Consider the following 23,057-nt stretch of genomic DNA (forward strand, 5'->3'; position numbering starts at 1 on the left):
TTTAGTTCTCTCGGCCAACCGCGCCTCTGTGTCGCTCTTTTCCTCCTCAGTTTTCGCCGGCTCTTTCGTGGCACGTTTTGGTGGTGTTGGAGCCGGCGCGAGCGCGCGTGGAGGCGAGGCGCTTTGCGGAGGGGACGCCCGCCTCGGCGCAGGGACCACCACCTCCCGGCATCCCCCCCGCCGGCCCCGCGGCAGAGCCGGCGTCCCGCGCGGCCAGGGCCACCCACGCGCTCCCCTTCCTGAACAGGTCAGCAAATACGGCATCATTTCACACGCGTTATCCTTCCAGGGGCGGCTTTCTCAGACCCAGGCAAACCGCTCGCCTGTTCTCGCTCTACTTTGCCGGTGCCCTCCTGTTTCTGCTCCACGCCGTATTCGCTGTCTTCTCACCCCGTAGCTATTTATGCATTTGAATAATGGAAGGGACACCTTAAATTACGTTGTCGTCGAATATTACGTGGAAGGATGGGACTTGCCATTGTGGATCAGAGCGCTGGTCGATCTCGCCAGGGCTTCTGCCCTGCAGCGGCCGGCGGTGACCGAGGCACAGCGCCGCCTCCTCGCGCCCGCCACCGCAGCATCCTACCTGCCTCTGTGCAGCCATGATACCGTGCAGGGGATCTGCTTTCCCCATACACGCCGTGAGCACCCCATGCCCGTAAGCAGGGGGTGTGTCCTTTATGGCCTGCGTGCTAAAAGCTCCTGCTTTGGCACAGAATCGCTTTTCCTTCTTAATTAAGCTTTCCTGAGGATTTTCTCAGATGCTCACTACTTACAAAGTATTTCTTAAGGTATTTCTCCCTCTTTTTCCCCACATATTGATTTAATAGTTTAACTAACTTCGATTTTTCTGGCTCATCCTTTTGCACTATGTGCCATGTTTTCAAGTAGACGTAAAATAAATGTGACAAAGTGATATAATCCTTTAAATCAAGCTTAATTTTACTGGGAATACCGGGGAGTGAGCCTGCGATGGCTGACGTGCCTGGGTGTTCCTGTGCGCACGGGTGCACAAAAGGGCTCGTTGCAATGTTACACGTTACACTAGGTAATTTCTGAATTTTCTCATTGTTATTTGGGTCTCTTTTAGTCACCCTTTGCGTAACGAAGTCTCTCTCTCCTCTGTCAAACCAACCTTTCCTTACACTTCAGCCCCTCCCACGGAAGTTGGACCAACACCACCGGGACGGCGTGTTCGCCGCGAGTTGGGATAACGTTTCCTAGCCGTTTCTGTCCTCTCCGTGTGCTGCACGAGACGGGCAGCGTGCGCGTGGCTGAGCAGCATGCAGGAAACGCTCTTTTTTCCTTGAGAAAGAGAGGATTCCCTTAAAGTAGCTCTGATGAAGGCTGATTAGCGATCGAAGGCTTTTTCTCGCTGGGGTTTAAGATGGGCGGGGGCTGTGAGGAGGAGGAGACCCTCGTGTTAGGTCTCTCTTTGTTTTTCCCCGAGCAAAGCCCCCCTGTGAAAGCAGATGGCCACGCGCAGAGGGACTCGGAGCAGCACTGAGTGCGGGACTCCAGCTAAGACCCTGTGTAAACACCGTCATAAGCTGTGCTTTACCAGGGCACTAATCCATGAAGATATTAAAAATGTTACCTGCGTCACGTTGCGGGGGCCTAACTGCAGAGCGGGGCTGCTCTGTGCTCCCAGGGCGAGCCCGCAGGGGCCCGTCCCGCGGGTGCCCAGAGCCGGGGCCGCGCTTGCCGGCTGCCCTTGGCGAGGAGCCTGCCGCCGTGGGGCTGGGGCTCCTGCGGCCGCTCCTGGCGGCGGCCGGTGCCCCCCTCGGCGCTGCGCTTTCCCCGCGGGCGGTGGGAGCAGGAGCCCAGGCCACCTCCTCTGCTCTCGGCAGCACCGGGGCAGCCGCCCGCTGAGGGTGTGTTGTTCAGAAGAACAGTTTTGGAGGATGCAGCTTTTTCTTTATCTGGAATCGGTATATAACACCACTTTCTAACACAGAGTGCTGTAACCAACAGAAAGCTGCAGAGGTACAAAGACCTGCAATTATTAGACGAAAACACTTACCAGGAGGGGCATTCGTATACTGCCAGATACAAAAGTTCCTTCCCCTTCTTTCCTGCTCACCCTCCCCACCATCTACATAGATTTATTATTTTCTTCTTTGTACAACAAACGCAACAGGATACAAGACGAGCAGAAATAGGAGTTTGATGATGGGAAATGCTGCGTGTGATCAGTGCTGCTTCAGGCTCCTTTGGCTGCAATTTTAAGCAGGAATCGTGTGAAATTGGGGACCTATGTGCTGAAGTTCATGGCTCTTTGTCGGCGCCCAAGCTAGAAACCCAGAAATGGCATAAACCCCAGGTGAGGCCGGCTCTGCGGTGTCCGTGAGCCCTATTTGATGGCCTGTCATTGCTCTTCAACGGCGGAGCAATGTGAACAAATTAGAGTTGCAATGTACTCTTGTTTAACGTTTTTGAGCTTTCCAGTCTCTCCTTCTTATTTATTTAAAGGGAAATTATCTTTCTCCTTGACAACTGTATGCGATTATTCAAAATCCATCTACAACTTGGGTAAAGAGGTATTAGTTGGGAGGGTTATTGCATAAACCAGATGTGAAACCAAGCATCTAGTCCGCCGCCGCATTTGCAAACACCTGGGGTTGAAGTGGGAAGCACGGCGACCAGAAGTTTACCTCTGTTTTAAAATCCAGCAGTAAATCTACTAACCAGCGCTTTCAACTTAGCGGAATGTATTTTTCTACCCAGTTTGAACAGGATGCATTTATTTCCACAAATATTTTTCATGTCGCGAGGGTAGTAGTAGGTAGTAGCACGTGATGGGCTCTTTGTTCTCACCCGCTGGGCGTCAGGCTACCATCTTCCGTGTGTTTATGTACTCTTTAATCTATTGTTTGTTTTATAAAATGGATGAATATAACAAAGGTTTTTTTGTTTTATTGAAACTGCATAAGAGAAATTATTTAAACTAATACACAAAGGAATTTCTAAATCTTGGCTTAATTTTTTTATATTCTGCATTACAATACAGAAAAAAATCTGTCCTTCTGTCTCACTAATGTTAGTTTGATGATTATACTAATATTAACTGCTTTACTTGAGTAAGCAAAGAAAAAGTAAAATACCAGTCAGACCAGCTGCTAATTCACAGAGTGTTGTACTATGGTTATTAAAAATACCCAAAAGATGTACCTTTGTGGTTCAGTCTTTTGAATTAGAAGCAGAATATTAATTTAGGCCTGAAGCATGATTAAACATTGTAAGGCCCCTTAAGAATTTTCACCAAATTTTCTTGGATTTCTCTTTATTGGGTCTTCCTCGACTGTGTTTAGCTCTGTAATTGCTTTGCTCCTTTGTTGATAGGTTAAAGCACAATGTGATTTTCTCCATGTCATAATATTTAAGAGGATGGTTCAATGTTCCGCATGTATGATGTGCAGCTGAGGCACGCGGAGACACGATGGGGGGGTGGGCTTTGGGGTTGTTTTGGTTTTGTCCCCTTCCCCTATTTTTTTTTTTTTTTTTTGCCTTCTATTTAAGAAACTATGCAAAATGAAGTTGCAAGATTAATCCTTTTGGGTCACAATGCAGAAAATGCAATAAACATCTGTAGAATGGAAAAAAGGAATGAGGATTTGCACCGGTGCTTAGAGCTGAGGGGGTCAATCGAGCCCCTTGCCCGGCTGCCCCTTGCTCTCCCTTCCCCGGCCTGCTTCGGGGGACCGCTGCTGGGCTGCAAATTTACCTGTGCTTCCACCGCAGCTGCAGGTTTACTGGAAATATAGGAGGGGTTTTCTGGAGCAGAGAAACTCCCAGTCACAGATAGAATGCGTTTTAAAAAATCCAGCTCCTTCCCTACTCTTGTGTTTTGAAAAATAAATCCAAAACATTACATTTTTTAAGCTTCTTGGGGAGATTTGAGAGTTAAAATGTAATTGTTAAAATCTGTAACACACACAAAAAAAAGTTATTTGGTGTAAATAAGTGAAAAAAAAATTTCCAGAGCGGGAACTAGATGTCGTGGGTAGAATAAAACAAAATAACCTGGGGTCTAACACCGAGGCAGGCAAGCTGCCATGCCAGGAGCTTCAGCAGGCTGCAGCCTTCCCACCCCCCGGGCCTGGGGCGCGGTGGTGGCAGCCTGTGCTCGCAGAGCCAGCATCGTGCTGGGGTCCTGCCCCACCAGGAAAGTGGGGGGGGAACTGCCCTCCTGGCGCAGGCCGCGGGCTGGGGACAGCGAGATTTCCCTGGAGATGCCTGGCCAGCCCTTGTGCAAGACAGGAGGTTGGTAGGGCCAAAACTGGCTACTCTGGAGCTGGATCTGTAAAATGGGCATAAATTGCCCATTTTGAGTGTCTGAGATGACAGAAGCTGTAAGCAGCAGCTGCTGGGGTATCCACGGCTCACGGAACGGTGAGACCCTGCTGCAGGCGCTTGGGTTTTTCCAATGGAGCAGAAATGTTGTCCGAGCAAGGGACGGGAAAGGGAGGAAGCAGCGGCTGGTGGCCGGCCCTCCCCATCCCTCCAGGGAGCGCCCGGGGGGCACAGCCTTCAGCCAGAGCCTCAGTACCACCCCGGGGGTCCAAGCGGTTTGGGAGGGTTCTGGCACCGGCTGGCTGGGTGTGAAAGGAGCAGCATTTGGGGCTTCCTAACGCCCTGAAGCGGTGGTTCCCGCCCCAAGGCACAGCTATTGCCCTTCATCACCGGTGCTTCTGCCAGCTTTTACAGAGCAGCAGCTCTGGGGTTGCTTATGAGATGCGAGGCCGGTTAGGATGGGGTACGTGCAGGTGCAAGCCGAGGAGAGGGCTCTAAAGAGAAACAAAGCAGCAAGAGCTGAACCTGAGGCTGGTGGTGCTGGTGGCAAACCGCGCGAAGGGGGGTGGGAGAAGCGCTGCGTATGTTGCTCTTGCCAGGGTTTCAGGTGAAAGCTTAGCTAGAAACCACTTCAAAAAGTGATGTGCATGTGCCATGTATTTTTCTTCAGAGAAAAAGTATAATCCTAAAAGGATGAGGTATGATATTTCTAAATTTTAGTGAGATTTTAAACTTCCATATTCTCAGCGTTACGGAGGAGGCCTCGTTAACAATAATGAGGGATGTGTGTGTATATCCCACTGTGATCCAGAATTGGTTTGAAAGGCCCAATATTTGGCTGTGGTTAGATAATTTATATATAGCACTACTAAAACTCTAATATGTCAGCAAAAATGTCAACATAGTTTTGGAGTACCATTAGATAGAGATATTCAGGCATATTGATACCGTTACTCAGGAAGGTAATAATCATCTTCCACACGCATCGATAAAGACCTCCATCTCCTCCGTTTTTAAGAGCGCAACACGGTTTGCTAAAAATAGCAGCATTTCCATTTTACACAATGCAAAAAAGAGACGTCTAATAGAAGGACTGCGCGACCTCTGAGGCGTGCCCCAAAGCCACGTTCAAGAACAGAGTGGCTACAGTAGTTGGTAGAAATCTAAAATACGTTTAATTTAGGCGTCTCCCATGCAAGTTGATAAGAACAGTGAAGCTGAGCTGAAAGTAATGCTGAATATTGAAGTATCCCGCCAGTGTAGAGAACGATTCATTAATAAATAACGATTTATGAAGATAGCAATGACCAAAAAGACCACATCTTGAGGCGCAGCACAATACAAATCCTTTATTTAGATCCTTTATAAGGGAGGGAAGAAGGAAGGAGGAGGATATTAACTATGTGTAGAAGAAATTTGGAATCAAAAAAGAAACCTGGCCTGAATGAGGGTACTGAAGTTTCTAACCAAGCAGCAGGTTCCGCAAGAAGCGGCGGGTGATTGCGGGAAGTGCTGTGGTGGCATCGCAGAGCATCAAAGCAAAAGCTTATTGAAGTTCGAAGCAGAAGTTGTTCAAACCGTTAGTGAGAGTTCCCGTGGCTTCCCCTGGAAGAGCAGCGTGGACAGACGTGACCAGCTCACCTTGAGCGCGGTCAGAAGGAAGAACCGGGCGTCATTCGTGGTCGCAACACTGTAATGAAGTTAACCTCGTTCTCTACAAAGTTGGCAGCAGCAATTAGGGTTTCAATAAGCAAAGGAGTTGGGCTCGTATAATTATAAAAAGTCAGTGATGATAATTTCTCAAACACAAACAACCCAGGCAACCCAAAAAATATGTTGTCCTGGACTAGCTAGCGCCGATCAACTAGAGCGTTAATTAGCAGCAAGGCTAGTGCAGGCGTTTCGTTCTCTCATTCAACAGTGGAATTAAAATCCTTCAGCTACCAGAACGTACCAGCTGCTAGTTGGAGTTTGAGATCAGTATCCTCTCAAACTTTATCCGCTTATGATTTGTGCTTGTTTTGAGTCGCAGTTAAGTCGTGAGTCATAGAATCATGGAATATCTTGAGTTGGAAGGGACCCATAAGGAGCATCGAGTCCAACATGAAGTACCAGAAATTCAGTTTTAAGTGCTAATATCTCAGTATGTTCAAATCAAACTAGCAATTTAAATTTTCAAGTTTCCTAAGACATAGCAGGTTGTTCCTTTAAAATGTCATTAATTGCCTTTTTTTTTTATTTATTTAATGTGATCCATGTAAATCCGACATAACACTTGATTAGCTCATTTACCTACGTTAGCCTGTTTGCTGAGGGCTGCCCAGCTCCTCTGGAGGCTTTTCCTGAAGGCATAGACCTTCACATTCATGGAACGCCAAATCTGATATACACACTCACGGGATAATTTTTGCATGAAGAATCCACAGTCAGAAAATAAAATCTTTAAGACTTCCAAAAGTTTTCCTTTTAGTAAAAGTGCAGTAAGATATAAGTTCTCGAGGTTGTATCCATTATTCAAATGTTTTTTAAAAATCAGCCTAACAGACTGGCCCTTGGGTTAGATAATCCCCTCCCATAGCACACAGGCTTTGCCTCCCCGAGGGTTTTGTGCAATTTGTAGAATTTTCTTTAACTGAATTGTCATTATAGGAAGGAAACATTTTGCTGCCATTGGCTTGCATATAAATTCATTCAGAGCAAGTACGTTTTAAATAAACTAAGTCAAAGTCGGTGAACGAAATACAGAAATTGATGCTTTGAAGTTCTCGGTGTTGTTTGAATCCAGCACTTTAATAGACAAGAATTAAAAAAAAGATTCTCACATGGCTATAAATATACGTCCTTATATCGCTACCTGTTTTGTCAGCAGCATTTCTTGTATTCCCTTTGTTGACTTTCTCCTTTCTTTGGGTTTTTTCCGCACTGCTGCGTGTTTAATTCTGGCGGGCGCTGGCTAATCAAGCCTGTGTTAACTAGATAATCTTTCCAGCCGCTCCTGCCAGGTGATGGGCAAAATTCCTGCCTTCTGCAGGGGTGCAGGCAGGGTCACTACGTTCAGGGACGGCACTTGATTTGCTCCCCCGCTATTCGAGATGCTAACGTTAATGATGAACGTTATGAATAACAATGCTGCTCGTACAGATCCACTCTGGAAACCCGCTATCGTCGCCGTCTTTATACTTTATCGCTTTTCCATATGGGAACTGGAAAATCACCCTGAATGTGTAGAAGCAGATAAATATTCCGGTCCTAGGTGTTTTCCTGAGATTGTTTACCCGCTGCTTGGGCTGGAATTGCTAGATCTAATTGACTGGTAACAGTATGCAGCATCAGCGTGATTATTTTCGGAGTTATCTGTGCTCGGGCTGCTGCGGTGAGGAGAGGATGCTGTAGATGGACGGTGACGTCTCTGCCACTTCAATTACTGCCGGTACCCAAGTCAGCGCGCATCTCGCCCCGCTCCGCGGTGGCGCTGCCGCAGCAGGCCGGCGGCCGGGGGAGCCACGGGTGAGGATGCTCGGCAGGAGCATGGCCGCGGGGGCAGGGAGAGGTCCGGGGTGGGCCACCGCTGCCCCCCCCGGAGCCCGCGGGGCGCTGGCAGCTCCCAGCGGGGTGTGCACCCCCCCTTTGAGAGGGGTGGGGGGATGGATCCCAGCTGGACAGTAGAAAATCTGTGGAAATTCAGGATTTCAGATTAGGAAATGTGGGGGGGGGGCTTTTAAAAAAAAAAAGTTTTAAAAAAGCACATTTAATTGTTTTCTGTATTTTCTGGCTCGCACCACCATGGCGACAACACCTATAGGATGCTTTAGGATGATCCGAGTTTATAGAAAAGAACAAATAAATAAAGCCTCATGAAGTTCTAGGAACCACTGTATCGGTGTCTTTTAAAATGGCTTTATTTTTAAGTGCGGAAAAAGTGGAGAACTGTGACCTATTGTACTACCTATAAATGAAAAGTAGGTACTAAATATTTTATTTTTTTCCCCACTGGTCTATTTATTCTTCTGCCTTGCTTTTCAATCTTCATGTAAAGTTTGTGCACGAGTGTATGTGTACTTTCTCTCTATGAGCACATACAGTATCTGTAACCGTGGGCTGGATTTAATAATTCAAAGTAATATGAAACCTTGCCAGTATGGAAATAGGTTTGTCATTGGCTGTATGCGCTAGCTAGATAGGATGAAAAAAAAAAAAAAATCTCATTTTTGGAAAAATAATCAGAGATTATCAGCTGCATCCAGGAATTTTTGGAGTCTCGCGGAGAGGAGTCGCCTACTCTGCCCATATGCATTTAAACTTCCCCATTGACACAGAAATATAATGCTTATATTAAATACATATCTGAATATTTCTGTCTTGTGCTCCCATCACTTGCCTCACTGTTTGTTGCGAAGATACCAGCAAAAAGCGAAGCAAAACGATGCCGTAGCAATTAGCGGACAGAGTCGGAGTCGGAGCGGTGACAGAAACACCGAGAGCACAGCGAAGTGCCGGAAAAAACCCAAACCCAAACCCCAGAGAGCAGAAGCCTGGGCTTGACTTCCATCCCCTGCCCGCCTTCCCCCGGCTTCAGCACTCGCTTGGGCGCTCGCCTCTATTTTTGTCAGATAGAAATGTGTTTAAGCATATGCTCGCTGTTAAAGAGATTTAAGCGCGTTGCGAAGTCACGAGCCGCCGGCCGGGCTCGGGGAAAGTAACGCCGCTCGTCGGAAACGTTAGCGGCAGTCTCTTATCTTTGGCTCTCTTCGTGATGCACGGTAATATATTTGCAATCTCTTCAGGAGCGTTATGAGCCTTTTGCTAGCAAAAAGAAATAGTATTCGAGGAATATCACCTAAATTACAGCGCAGAGACACAATATATAAACATATACCTATATATACACACACACTCTCTCTCTCTAAGTCTTAGATGCAGATCCCTGCACATCATGGAGAATAAAAGGTTCCTTTGAGCACCGGGTAATGCTTTTCATTTTGAGATGCTGTAGCCAACATATTTTGGAGGAAAAATTAAAGCAGTTTAAAAGTTCTTGATCCAGTTAAGACCCTCAAAATCTAGTCCCTTTGCCCTTTCTAGTCTCTCCCTTTTTTAACAAGAAAATTCTTATATAAATATAGATATAGAGCATCATGACTGGAATTCCCAGGGGGGATTTTTGTGGAACTTCAGAGCAAATGTGGCTGACACTTGTTCTTTGTTACCCTTGGGCTACTGTTTTGATCATTGACGGAATGGATTTATTCTTGTCAGCACAATGCATTTTTCACTCTTGTCCTAAGTAAATTTTACAATCCTTTCTCATGTGTAAATGAAGTACGAGTATATTCAGGTGCTTTATGTTTCGACCAACTTTGGAAATTTAAAACAGGAATTACCAGGAGATAGAGGAGATGAAACCTGAAACCTGAACCCCTCTTTCATTAAGCGATCCTGGGAAACGCAATGCAACTCAGGGGTCTGATTTATTTTTTTTATTTTTTTTTCCCCCGGGGATGGTAGACACATGAAACTCTAAACAGCAATGGTGAAATAATTGGTATGAAGATGGAGAAGCTTAATTTTGATGAAGCAATTAGTAGTTGTTTCCTGATTGCTCTTATTCCTGTGAAGAGGAGGTGGAGAAGGTGGTGTCACCTCTTTCAATTCTGAACCGTTTCACAGCTCCCAAGACCTTTTGCCCTGCTGTTGGACACCAGCGAAAGTTGCTTTGAATTTTTTTAGGAAGTGTATTGAGACCATGGATTCTCAAGAAGGTTAAACATAAATTAGTCATAGAGCCAACAAAAGAGAGAGGAAAAGACGAGGCTGTACGGATACCGTCCAAATTTCTGTGGTTTCTAACTGCTAGTGTTTAATTAGGAAAAAAATAAAAACCCCTAAATTCTTTTGCTCTGTAGAATAATAATAACAATAAAAAATGCTTTGGAAAACACTGCCATTTATAACCTCAAACATTAATGTGCAACGAGCTGTGTAACGCTGCAGATCTGAGCAGTGTTTAAGACAACAAAGTGCTATTTGATAGTCTAGCCTTTCTGTGGAACAGCTCTTCTTCCTGCCTTTGATGTGTGGATGGTTTATTTAATCAATTATTAATCAAAGTTATGGCATTCTTCTTATATATTTAGGTAAAAACTAAAAGATGCCTCTTCTTGCTTTCTTGTTTAAATAAAAGTTTAAATAGAATGTGGAAATACTCGCTTTTGAACAACAAAAAATAATCCGTATTGGAGAGCTTCCAGCGTGAAGCGTTTGAGCAGTATATTGTGTGTTTAGGAAAAAAGGGGAGGAAAAAAGAAATAGACATTTCTAAGTCCTGTAGCTCAGCCAAAAGGAGCCAGAAGGTTTCTGCTAACCTGCCTTGGTATAACAAAGAGCGGGACAAATAATTTGATTAGTGTTTTCTTCGCCTGGGTGCTGAACCCGACCCGGAGGTGCCGAGCGCGGCGGTGCTGGGGAGCGGGGTGGGCAGCCGGACACTCGGCGCGTGGAGCATCTTGAGCAGTTGGTAACATTTGGCAGCTTAACATAGAAAAAAATGACTGCTAGGGAAATCTCAACTGCTGCTAATTAGCAGCAATGAACTCTGGGTAAGGACAGTACATTTTAATGTGAGAAGAATTTTACAATAACCACCACACTGAAAGAAATAGAAGGAAATGCTCCCTAGCTGACCCTTGTGGCAATCTAAGCTGCATATTGCAATAATCCTGTAAATTACTATGCTTTTTTATACAGTAACTTGGAGTTAATTAGTAATTTAACATTCCTCTACGCTATTAAATGTCTTTCTTGCATTATATTATGTTGTTTCATGGTCTTACCTTAACACTAATGGGGTTCAGTTATATTTTCTCAAAACAGTAACAGTAAAATAAAACCGAGCTGGAAAATTAATTAGTTCTCTTTTACCTTTGATTTACCTGTTAGTAACAATTAAGTGGCAGTGTACAGTTCTGAAGCGGTACGAGGTTACGCGGAGATGAACAGGCCCCCGGGATGCGCTGCCGGCGCGGGGGGATGGAGGTGAGGAGCGGGCGAAGCGCTGGGGTCGGTGCCGCAGGCTGGGCGGGCTCGGGGCCGAGGCAGGCAGGGAGGCACCCCCGCCTCACCCCCGCCTCGCCCCCGCCTCGCCCCCGCCTCGCCCCCGCCTCGCCCCCGCGCCGACGGTGCCAGCGCTCAGCGACGGAGGCGGGCGGACGTTGGCGAAGCAGGGCTGGGGGCTTGCGGGCTGGGGGTAGCATCCCGGGGATGCCGGGGAAAGCGTTTGTTGGGGAAAGCTGGAGCTATGCGCAATTTATTCCTCCTTCTGTGTCGTCTTTGCAGCTGCAGGAACCCGCGGGCTAATTAGAGTAACCAACAACGATGAAACGTGTGATCTGAGTGGAAGTTTAGGATATAATTATATGGGGCGTCAGGTGAAAGAGTCTCTCCTAGATTAATCCAGCTCAAATTAAAAGTCGGAGTGCTTTTTTCTCTCCCTCCTTACTCGACAGTCATCTTTTCAGCTCCAACATTTGCTTCCTTTTAAATTCATCGGAGTGTTCGGGCTGATTCAGACAGGCTTCTCACCAGCTGCTTACGAAACTTAAGTGTTTGGAAGCGATGGGAGGTGAGGGGGGTGCCTGCGCTTCCCATCGGCGAGATCAAGGTGGGCACCACAATGGAGTGGTTTGGTGGAAGCGGCTTTGGGAGGAAGGGAGAGCGAAAGGCGCGCGCTCGCGAGGGGCTGAATTCAACACAAAACACTTCCCGAAGACTTTGTCTCTAGGGGCTCCGGCTAAAAGCAGCGCTGCTACCATTTAAAACCCCATTCTTTGCAGCTGGATTTGAGCATCCATAAAAAATTCATCCCCGCTTTAAGAGATTTCTGCTTTCCTGTCCTCCCCATTGTTAGACAAATTGAAGTGTGCACTCTGAAGGAGTGCGGCGGTGAACTGAGAATTTATTTACTCATTCGATTCTAATATTGAGAGAATCTGCTCTCCCCGTTCAAAGGGTAGAGCAACAATGCGAGTGACATCGGGTCAGCGGCACTTCACAGCTACCTGCGAGATAGAATTGTTCTCCTGGCAGATAGGAAGTGACTGAAACCTCTTTTTCTCATCAATGTCTATCATGATTGATGGCTCTATGGTCACACTGAATATGCCCTTTTTAAATAATTCACAATGTCATCATCATAGTACTAGTTTATAACTAGCCTGTTATTTTTACCTTTGTTCATTCACTAACAGGAGATCCGATAAATTAAGTACTATGGATTTTGGTAGCATTAGAACTGATTGAAACATTCATTTTTCCTTCTGTTTTCTTTTCCTTTTTTTTTTTCATTCTTTCAAGGCAAAGCCTTCCTGCACGCAGTAGCAAAGATTTTTAAAAAGCCACGAGCTTCGGGTATGATAATTCATTAAAAAATAGCTTACCAAATCAATATGTTCTTGTTGATGACATTAATTAAAATAAAAAGAAATCACCGAAAGAAAGCAGCTGCCTTCACCTAGCTTGGATTCGAGTTCATCTATCATTGAGGGCGCGGTGAGAAGGTGTTTTAGACATCACAAATGCATATTGTAAGTTCAGGATGAGAACCGGCCGTTAATAGATGCCGAGTATTATTCTTCGAGCGCGCTGGATGTAGTCCAAATAAAGGGTGCTCAAATCGGATAGCTGAATTATTTTAGCAGTGGTTAATGGAAAAAAATATTTAATAGTGTACTTTGCGAATCAGATTTTATTTGTTTAACTTTGACATTGGGGCTCAGTAAGTCATATTAGGCGGTTGTGGAGTATTTGTCTCTCACTTAACGGTAGAAACGCTGCTAATAATTAATGGGTGACAGGAATAATCGTATCGATTTCTTTGCTAAGGCTTTGTAATTAGAAGGCTTTAAGCAATTTTTACATTGCTTCAATGTTTGGGGTCTTTTTTAAATTTTGTTAAACAGCTGTAAGGAAATGCCTAATTCGTGCAAAATTTGTGGTTCCCTCCCCTGCCCCGTTATCACGCAGGGCCTGTCCCAGAGCCTCGCGCCTCTTCCGCAGGACGTCCCCGGAGGGCACAAAACTGCGTCAGGGCATTTGCAGCAGGTTCCTGAGCAGGAGGACGAGGTCGCGCGAAGCTCTCCTTCCTGCGCAGAGGCAGAGGATGGCAGCGCCCTTGGAGGAGGACGGGCGCGTCGCTTCAGCAGGGCCAATATCGTACCCAAAATGTCAGCGCTGCCGCCTTGCTCCGCCCCGAGCCCTGCTGGGCCAGCGGCCAGGAGCGCTCCTGAGGCTGGCAGGGGAGGAAAAGCCTACGGGCGCAGTGAGTACAGAAACAGCTACGCCCTGCGGAGCTGCTTCTCCGTCAAGGTCTCCTCGTCTCACGCTAGCTCGCTGGCTTGGTACCGCCGCAGGAGGGCTGCGGCGTGAGCCTTAGGAGCACCGGTATGGGGGGGAGGGGGGGGGAAAAGTCTTATTCTTGATGATGGTTTCCAGAATCAAGGTATTTGGGACTTTCTGTGTGTGCAGTGAGTGGGGCAGGACGCTTTCAAAGAGGAGCAGGTGTATTTTAAGGCTCTGCAGTTACTGTATAGCAAAGTGTTATATATTAAAGCCCACTCTACACTTTTGGAAAGTCAGCATAACATGATCAATAAGTATGTGACTGAGATACCCAATTTCACCACGTTTTTGGCACCGTCGTGGGCAGCCAGCTGGAGACATGCAGAACGTGTGGTCACCCGGTGGCGTTATTCCCTGCTTTACTCTGGATTTAGGCTCTGTACCTGGGAAACCCTCCGCAGCGCGTTAGGGCTGAGCGCAGGGCTGGTGCTCTCTGGGCACGTGGAAGATTTTCCGGCTTTGGAAGTCACGGGGAGAAGGTGCCGGCAGCATCCCTGCCCCTGCGGGCTGCCCTCCCAAAGGACGCCGGGGGGGGCTGGGCTCCTGCTTCCCACTGCTAACGTAGGCAGAGCACGGAGGGGATAAACCCAAAGTGCTGGGGTTTTGAAGAAGCTGGAAATTAAGTTTCTGGTGATGCATATGAGACCTTTAGATCTTGCATTTGCTGTTCAAATCTAGTCAAGACACATCTCCAAAGTATTTTGTTATTTTTTAACTTTGGGGTTTTTAGTTTGGTGTTTTTATTATTGTTGTTGTTGTTGTTATTATTATTATTATTATTATTATTATTATTTATTTCTAGTTTTGAGCTTTTTTTTTAATCTTCTTTTGTTTCATTGGGTTTGGGTTTTTTTGCTTGTTTGGTTGGTTTTTTGTTCATTTCTGTGGTTGAGCTTTTTTCCCCCCAGTAAGAAGCCATCTGCCTCTACAATGACTTTGATTTCCGAGATCTTCAGTGATACCTCACGGGAGTGGAGATGATGCTGTAGCTCTGCAACTCCCTCCAGGACCCCATGGTAGTAATTAATAAGAAGCCAAGTTCTCAACTAAGTGTGACAAATTGGAAAGCTGTGAATTTGCAGATAAGAGCCGAGGGTCACAGTTTATTTGTAACTGGGTTATCGAATCATAATAAGCACTTATAGCAAAAAGCACCTTAAAAGAAAATAGTAAGGTACAAGAACCCTAGAGTAATTGGGTTTTCCCGCACAAATAAGATCCATGTAGCAAAAGAATTTCCCTTTGAAGAAACTGTTATAAATTTGGGGTCTACAGTTTCCATTAGCCCCTCATCGTTACTAGCCCATTGCAAGACAGATAAAATGCATAAAACATCCCCAACATTTGATATCATAATCCTATTTGGTTATATTTCCTAATGTTCCCCAATGTGACTATAAAAAAAAATGACAAAATCACAAGAGGGATAATGCAGCATTTAGTCACTTTCATGAAAATGTAAAAATGAGATTCTTTGTTCTTTTTAACTTTTTTTTTTAAATTTTTTCAATATTTGGTGACTGATTTAAAAAAAAAATATTATTATTCCAGTTCTGTGCACCATAAGCTCAGGGAGTTAACTGGGAAAACCCCATTCCTTCACAGATTTTAGTCTTCAGAGTTCTGGAATTTCTTCCTTCTGTTCAGAGGTGAAGGAATTAAGGAATAAAAGCAAAATAAGGAAAAGAGTAGTTTATTTTCTGGGGGCATAAAAATGAAAGGTGAAGCGTTGAGTCCGTGGCAGGTAACTGCAAACCTGCTGCCAGCTTTAAAATATTGCTGGGTTCTTGGACAAAAGATTTGGGCTTTGTTTAATTGAATTTTCCGCCAGGATTTAGAAGCCAAACGTTACTAATATATTTTTGTTTAGGTGTATTCATTGAGAACTAATTACAAGGCCACTTTTAGGAAACTAGCTTCTTTCCTGGAAAATTCAGTATAACTTTGAGGACACCTGTGGCCAGCGCAAGTCTTCTAACCAGCTGGTGGGAAAGGAGGAGGGGGGGTGCGGGGTAGGACGGCGGCTCTCCCGGCTCTGGGCGAAGCGTCGTCCCGGCACATGGTGGTGCTTGTTTCAGTTTCGCAGAAGCCTTTCTGTGTCCCTCGCCCCGACGAATGCATTGCCGAGGGGGGGTTAGCCTGCGTAATCTCTGTTCTCCAGCCGCAGGTGCCACGGGATGCCACCGCAGCCTGACCCGGGGAGGCCTCGCCCACCGTTCCCATGCCCGCCTCAACGCCAGCCTCTCCTCGTATCTGGGTCTCTCGGTGTTTTTCTTTTACAAGCGGTCTGGGGGGTGGTTTTCGTGCGGTTTGCTCTGCAGCGCTCCCCTCTCGCACCGTTAAGTGGGCAGCAGCAGGGTTGTGAGGGTCCCGTAGCCGTGGGGCAACCTCAGCTCCTGGCCGGAGGCGGTGGAACCGAGTAGCTTTGATTCCAGTCTGAAGCCCAGGGAACCCTGGACCCAGCAGGGAGCACTCCAGCTCCTGGGAAAATACCAGTCCTTCCACGTATCTGCCTGAATTCGTTCGGTTTCATTCACATCCCCGCGCAGTCTGCCTTATCAAACTATTTCTGGTGCAGGCACAGCTATCGGTACTTGTGATTTTTGATACAGTATTGGTGAAATGAGAATTGGCTAATGGGTGGCGTTTCCTGCAGTGGCAACTGAACTGCTCCATGGAGACAGAGCAGATCTCTTGCTGGGGAGCTACAAACTGCATGGGGTGAGTCGCTCCTGCTTCGCCAGCGCTCTGGAAAATTAGGCTGAGTTTTCAGAAGCATCAGGTATTTTGAGTTTTTTTTATTTTGTTTTGTTTTGTTTTATTTTATTTTAATTTTATTTTATTTTATTTTGAATTTTATTTTATTTTATGTTCTGTTATTTTAATTTTTTTGTTTATTTTTTATTTTATTTCATTTCATGTCTTTTTTATTTATTTTATTTTATTTTAGTGGGCAATAGGAAGGTGGAGATCTGCCCAAGCCAGCAGGCAGGGCCGTGCCCGGGGCTGGGCAGGGGCTTTGCTGAGTGCTGCTGTGAAACAGCCGGATCAGGGCAAGGGATGACACTTTCCAGCAGGAACCAGCCCTTCCTCCAGGCGCCTGCACCAACCTGAACAGACGCACTTGCAAGCAGGGAGGAGGCGTCAGAGGTTAGTGCAAGCGGAGGAATTGTTCTTTGAGCGATGTTTTTTGGGCCAGGGGGTGACCGAGAAGGAAAGCCCGTGTCTGGCTGTCGGGGAGGCGGCAGGCCCCCCGTGCAGCGGGGCGGCTCTCACACCGCCCGGCCATGGTAGACGGGAAGGGTATTCGAAGTGTAGGGACTGGGGGAAGAGAAAAGGGATGGTTTTGCTTGGTAAAGCCGGGAAACCAGCACGTACGTCAAGCAATCAGCTAAAATACATGTCAGGCATTTGTTTTATTTTAAAGCCATCTCTGCTGGAGCCCCTTTGGCTCACCATTGCTTTTCCAAGTCAGCCCTGCGACGACAACGTCCGCAGCGTTATTAAAACTGGTTTCCGCTCTTATTCACCCGACAACAGACAACTCCCAGTTTAGGCTGGGATTTTGCCCTTCGGAAGCACAGATGGCGAGCTCGCACCTCGCCTCAAACGCCGACGTCCGCCGGAGGCCTCGGAGGGCACGTCCAGCGGTAACTGTGGCTCACCTTCCGTTTTTACAAGATGCTGGTCAGCATCTGTCTGAGGACTGGGGTGATGCTGCGGATCCATCGCCGGGATGGAGGTTCGCCATGCTTAATGGCGAGATGCTCATACTCTAGAGAAGATTAGCCGCGTGCCCTAAGGAGGGATGGATCGGTAGTGAAGAGCTCTGGGTAATGAAGTCTAAAAAAGCCCCATGTTTCTCACTGAATTTTTGGGTTTGGTTTCCCCAGCGTGGCAGGCAATCTTTTATACCCACCGAAGCACGAGGTGGGGATGCCTTTTGAACACGAAATGTTGCCCGTAAGGTATGGGCAGGCATGGCCATACCCCCTTGCCGACACTTTGAGCAGTTTGACTGCTGAAAAAGACCGTTTTCTTCTTCTTCTGTGACTGTCCACTACCACGGTAGGGCTGAGCAGAGCTCCTGCTGGCCCGAGGGCTGGCAGAGCATCCTGGGGACAGAGATGGCCGGCAGCAGGGAGCGGGGTGCGGGGCTGGGGTGATGCCTGGTGGCCGATGTCCTTCTGGCTGCCCACCGACTGTCCGGTGGCAGAAAGAACAAAACACCCTTGTGCATGAGAAACGCTCCCGTTGCAGAGACTTGTTGTGAAAAATCAGTGTTAGGTGGGGCTGCAGCATCTGAATCGCAGTCTTTAGTTTATGAAAATTATAATTATTTTGATTTTTGTCTACAGACAGCTTGAAATGTTGCAAAACTCTGCAGGTGCTCTCTGTTATAACAAAACCCCAGAACAGATGGTGCAAGGTACCAGGCCAGCTCAAGGGATTAAACGCAAGGCTTTTGAAATTTAAAATTAAAGCTGGGTGATCTTGGGAAAATGTGCCTGCCAAACAAGCTTGCTTAAAAAAAAAAAAAGTTCTCCAAGTTCTCCATACAAGCTGATTTAAATTCAAATGAGACAAAAATTGGGCACTTTAAAAGTGCTTAAGAGAGGATTAAAAATCTGCCATCAAGAAAAAAATGGGATGTATATGAATTATTTGTTGTTGCAGTAGGATTTTTTTGTGTCCAAAAGCACATTTTCTCTTCATTTTCTTGGTAGCGCTTCAGCGGATGGTAGGGGAAAGGCTTTACTAACCTTTCCTTTCCACTGTCTGCTGCTCAAAGTACGAGCGAGACAGCGAGCACACCGAGGCGGGCAGCCTCATCCGAGTCGTTGGTAGTGGAAATGATCCCCCAGGTCCCATTCCGGGGGTGCCCGGCGGCGGGAGCCCCACCGTGGGAGCGCCGGGGAGGCGACCGTGCCCGGCGCTCAGCGCCCGCCTCGCCTCGCCTCGCGGCGGCCGCGGGGCTGGGGCTTTGCTCCGGCTGTGTGGGTGCAGAATTCCGCCCGTAACTTTTGCAATTAAAAGGAAGGGGCTCTCCGTCTGAGCACGCTTCCCTGCCTCCCGCAGCAGAGAGGGAGCGGCCTTGCAAGCGGCGGAGGGAAGGCGGTGCCCGCTGCGAGCCGAGCGCGGTGCCGCGCTCCAGATGTCCCCTTTGTTTCAGCAGCATTGTTTCCCCTGCGCGGAGCAATTTCAATTCCTCATTGGCACGGGACGTGGGTTTCTGCTTTTTTTTTTTTTTATTATTATTTTTTTTTTTTTAAATGGCTCTTAATCGTGAGCCTAGTGGGGGCATTTAGGCTCACAATGAAGAAAAAGCCTACTGGGTGAAAAAGCGGCAATCTCCCCGGCTTTGATGGCCTTGTTGGCCAGAATCTGGGACTCCAGCAAACAGTTTGCTACAGCTCTATTTAAAACAGAAAGGGCTGGCAAATACTGTAACGCTGGACGGTGTTTGCTAAAGCCTTTGTTAATGTGTTAGATAACCTATTAATCACAACTTTTATATTCATATGCAAAATGTGCCTGGAGGACAATTTAATCATTTATTACAAGCACTTTATATATTTACTTTCCCTTTCCCTTCCCGTCAGAAGAGCCGTGTTCATTAACCCAGCACACTGCGGGAGGACGGCCGCCACGGGATGGGGCGCCGAGCCCGCGCCCGGACGAGAGCTGGGCAGGAAGGGGAAAGCTGCAGAAAGTTTCAGCCCACGCTGTGTTTTGATACGAATTTGAAAGCCGGCGTGATTAAAGTAATTGAAAGATTCTCTCTTATTTTGCTTTCCTATTCCTGTCTCATCTTGTCATATTAAAGGTTTTTAAGGACTTTAATTAGGTATACCGGTTACGGAGACGACAGAGAGCAACCCTTTCCACGCCCAGACACTTGATGGAAGATGATCACTTTGGCAGGTACAGGCTGGCAAGCTGAACCGGTATAAATTAACTAAGAAAGGTTAAATTAGAGTAAAATGAGGATTGCAGACCAATCTATGAAGCAAAGTTAATTCTGAGCAGGTGCCTCACTCTGTCTGCTGTGCTTAGTCATAGCTGCGCGGACGGCTCACGATTAGGAAGCCTTTCCACGCCGATCGTCGTTAATTGTTTCTTTAAAAAGAGATTCTGCCGTGGAAGGATGAGTTAAGGTTGCAAACTGCTGGCGGAGGACAGCGTGCTTCTTGTGCAAAACTTTATTTTTAAAGCTGTGCAATGCTTTATGTGGGGAGAAAATCAAAGCTCACAGAGGCTTGCGAAGGCTACCATCAGGCGAGGAGCGGAGGAAGCAAGAAACCGGCATCCTCTCGTGTGCAGCCACCCGGGCCTTCAGCCCACGCCCATGGTCCGGTGTGTCACTGTCCTCCTCCCTCAGGACTCAAAATAGGGCCAAAACATACCTCGTGTTTCATATATCCAGCTTAGCTCTTTGGACACGTCAGGGAGAGCAGGCTGGGAGGGGCTGGGGGTCAGGGCAGTGGGGTCCATCGAGGCGCTGGGGTTGGCAGGGAGCTGCGGGGGCTCTGGCCACCCCCCTGCTCAAAGCTCAGCCTCGCTGGGGACCCTGGGGCTGCTTGCCCAGGGTCTGCTCCTCTTGAATTTTGGGTATCCCCAGGGATGCTTTCCATGACCTCCACCCTGTGGACTCCCCTGGGCTTACTCCACGTCCAAGTCTTCCTCGCATGGTCCCTCCTGCGTCCCTCTTCTCTCTGCCCGTTGCCCCAGCACCCCCATGCAGGACTTTGCACCCCCATTGCTTAACCTCGGGGGGGTCCTCTGGGCCCGTTTCCCCACCTTGCCGCCCCTGCCCAGCCACCGCGGGCAGCAGGGTCCGCACGGGGTGCTGTCCCCGAGCGCCCCAGCACCAAGGGCCGACCCTGGCCGTGAGTCGCCTCGAACGTCCTGTTGAGTCATCACCATTTTGGATGGGCCACGTTGGTGCGTGTTTTTAGTGCTCAGGGCTGAAAAAAAGGGCAGTGTGATAGCGATGTATAAATGTTAATGTATCTAAATTATTATACGGTACGTGGCAAGACAGTATTGTTCTATTTTTTGTTCTATTGTTCTAGATTGCTTTTTTTAACTCTCCTGTAGTCTAACCGAACAATGCAAACAAACAGGGATTGATCCTATCCTTTCTCTGAATTAAAAAAAAGTAATCATTTTTGTGTTTTATCAGGATGTCTATTTGTTTTGGTATTCAATTACAGGGTTCATTAAATAAAGATCCCTATAGCTATATTTCATCTTTTCTTTGCAACACGATATTGTGGTGCACATTTCGTACCCAGTGCATGAGGCAAAAGCTACGAGGCTATCTCGTTGCCCACAGTTGAGAAACAACGTTTGCCACCTCAAACTGATGGAAAGTTGCAGTAGTTTCGAAGCGAGAGCCTCACACGTTGCCAGTACGTCTGCAGCTGGCGTCGCGGCGACGAGGTGGGCTGCTCCCACAGCACCATTTTGCAGAGCTATAATAGCTGCTGAAAATGTTTTTAATTTGTTTGACAGTCTTTAATCTACCCCTTTGTTAGAGTGTTTGGTGTTGAAGTATTTTTTCGAGGACTTTGTGGTTGCTATAGATATTTTATTCCATAATAAGGATTACATTGCATGTAATCCTATGAAAAGATACAGTAATTAATTTGAAAATTGCTAAGGAGTCGGCAAGTATTTAAAACCTTAATTACGTATAACCTTGTTTTCTCTTGCAGCTCATCAGATACAGTGTCTTTGAAGAGGGGGAGCAGCCTCTGCCGCGAAGCGTCGGTGTCGGCGTCGCCTTGCCGCCGCAGGACCACCCCGCCCGGCTCTTTGTGCGTCTTCCAACAACCAACCGGGGCGTAAAGAGGCCGAATCCGCCGCGGAGAGCTCGCAGGCACGGGGAAGTTGTTCTTTAAAGCTCTGGAGAAATGCAGTGCATTTATCAGCTTTGAGTGGATATCATTGTGTTTATAACAGAGTGGAGGCACCATGCAATTTTGCTCTTGAAATTGGTTTATATAGATGACTGGTTGCTGTGAAGTGTGTGTCAGAGTTGCATGCAGCCGTTATGAAGTAGTACAATTGTCATCGCTTCTTACATGGTTGTTGAGAAGAGCTTGAGAGCCCAGCTCAGTCAGCTGTTGAATAGATAACCCAACACAGTTAACGTGGCATACATTGTAAAGAATTACATGCCTGCTACAATGAGCTCTGGGCCTTTGGTCTAGATAATAATCCTGGTGGGTGTACCACGTGTAGTGGCTGTCTGATCGCTCAGATATGACTGACGAAACATAAAGAAAAATGTCAGTCGGCTAAAAGAAAAATGCTGCTGTAAGTTTGTTTAAGGTTCATGTAAACGGCTGTGCTTTTTTATTTAACCCCGAGTCTCCCGAAGACTTGGCTGTCAAGCTAAATGCGGATCTATATGTAAGCTGCGGGTGAAACTCCATTTTAGAGCATGTTGAGATTTGTCAGCTGCGATAAAGGCTTTGGCCATCTCTTCCCATCGTGGTGGCCTTGTCTTCTCATTTCACAGCAAGCAAAGCCTTTATGTCAGTTTACATTTGCGATGCGTGAGCCTAACACCACTAAAAAGGATGAGTGTTCACGACTTTTTAAGTGCCGTGGCATAATTCATTTCAGTGAATTGAAGTAAGCCAGAATAATCAAGCTGGCAATATGGACTGGACTGGAGGAGCAGGAATTAATACTGCTAGCAAATTAAAAAAAAAATATATATATATAAGGATCTGCTGTGTGGAAGCTGGACGGCTGCTTGCCACTCAAAAGGGGCTCAGACATTGGAAAGGTGAATGGGCACGAGAAGCACGTCTGTGCCTTGAGGCACGGCCGAGCCCGGGGAGTCGGGGGAGGTCAAGGCCGAGGCTGACGTTGCTCTGGACTGCTGCAACGGCACCTGTAGTCACAGCACCTCACGCGAGGTTGCTCCGCGCTGGCCTCTGGCCACTTTCACCCGTTCTGCTGCTCCTGGGCTTTGCGATAGGGCATCCGTGAGCCGGAAGGGCTGGACGCGGACTGTGTGAATGAGAGGGCCGAAGGGGATGGAGCGGCACCAAAGCGCAGCCGCCCATTGCCTATGCAGTGCTGTAGGGGAAGGAGGATTAAGGTCCTGCCAATCCTGGCATAAATTGATGATTTATTTTTTATTTTAACCTGGAAAACGTTGGGTTTTTACGTTGCTTGAATTTTGTGCGTATATTCCCGCTTGGAGGCAGGACAATTTGCAGTAATACGGCTGCCCACGCTGGAAGAGCAGCTGGGACGCCGGGGTGCCCCGCACGCAGGCCAGGCAGCCTGTCAGCCCTGCCCTGAGCGCCGCGAGCGCAGGGACCCGCGCGGTGACACCTCTCCGGCAG

General features: G+C 47.3%; 1 long non-coding RNA gene across 1 annotated transcript in view; it reads left to right on the forward strand.

Annotated features, from left to right (window-relative positions):
- LOC135313661 (uncharacterized) overlaps positions 1 to 22,742 on the forward strand; it is a 93,336-nt gene extending 70,594 nt beyond the window's left edge. Inside the window, exon 3 of the long non-coding RNA XR_010373206.1 lies at positions 21,408 to 22,742. This is a non-coding gene — a long non-coding RNA (uncharacterized LOC135313661). The remainder of the gene's footprint in view (positions 1 to 21,407) is intronic.
- The last annotated feature ends 315 nt before the right edge of the window (positions 22,743 to 23,057 follow it).

Source organism: Phalacrocorax carbo, chromosome 5, assembly GCF_963921805.1.
Source record: "Phalacrocorax carbo chromosome 5, bPhaCar2.1, whole genome shotgun sequence".
In the NCBI taxonomy this organism is placed as follows: Eukaryota; Metazoa; Chordata; class Aves; order Suliformes; family Phalacrocoracidae; genus Phalacrocorax; species Phalacrocorax carbo.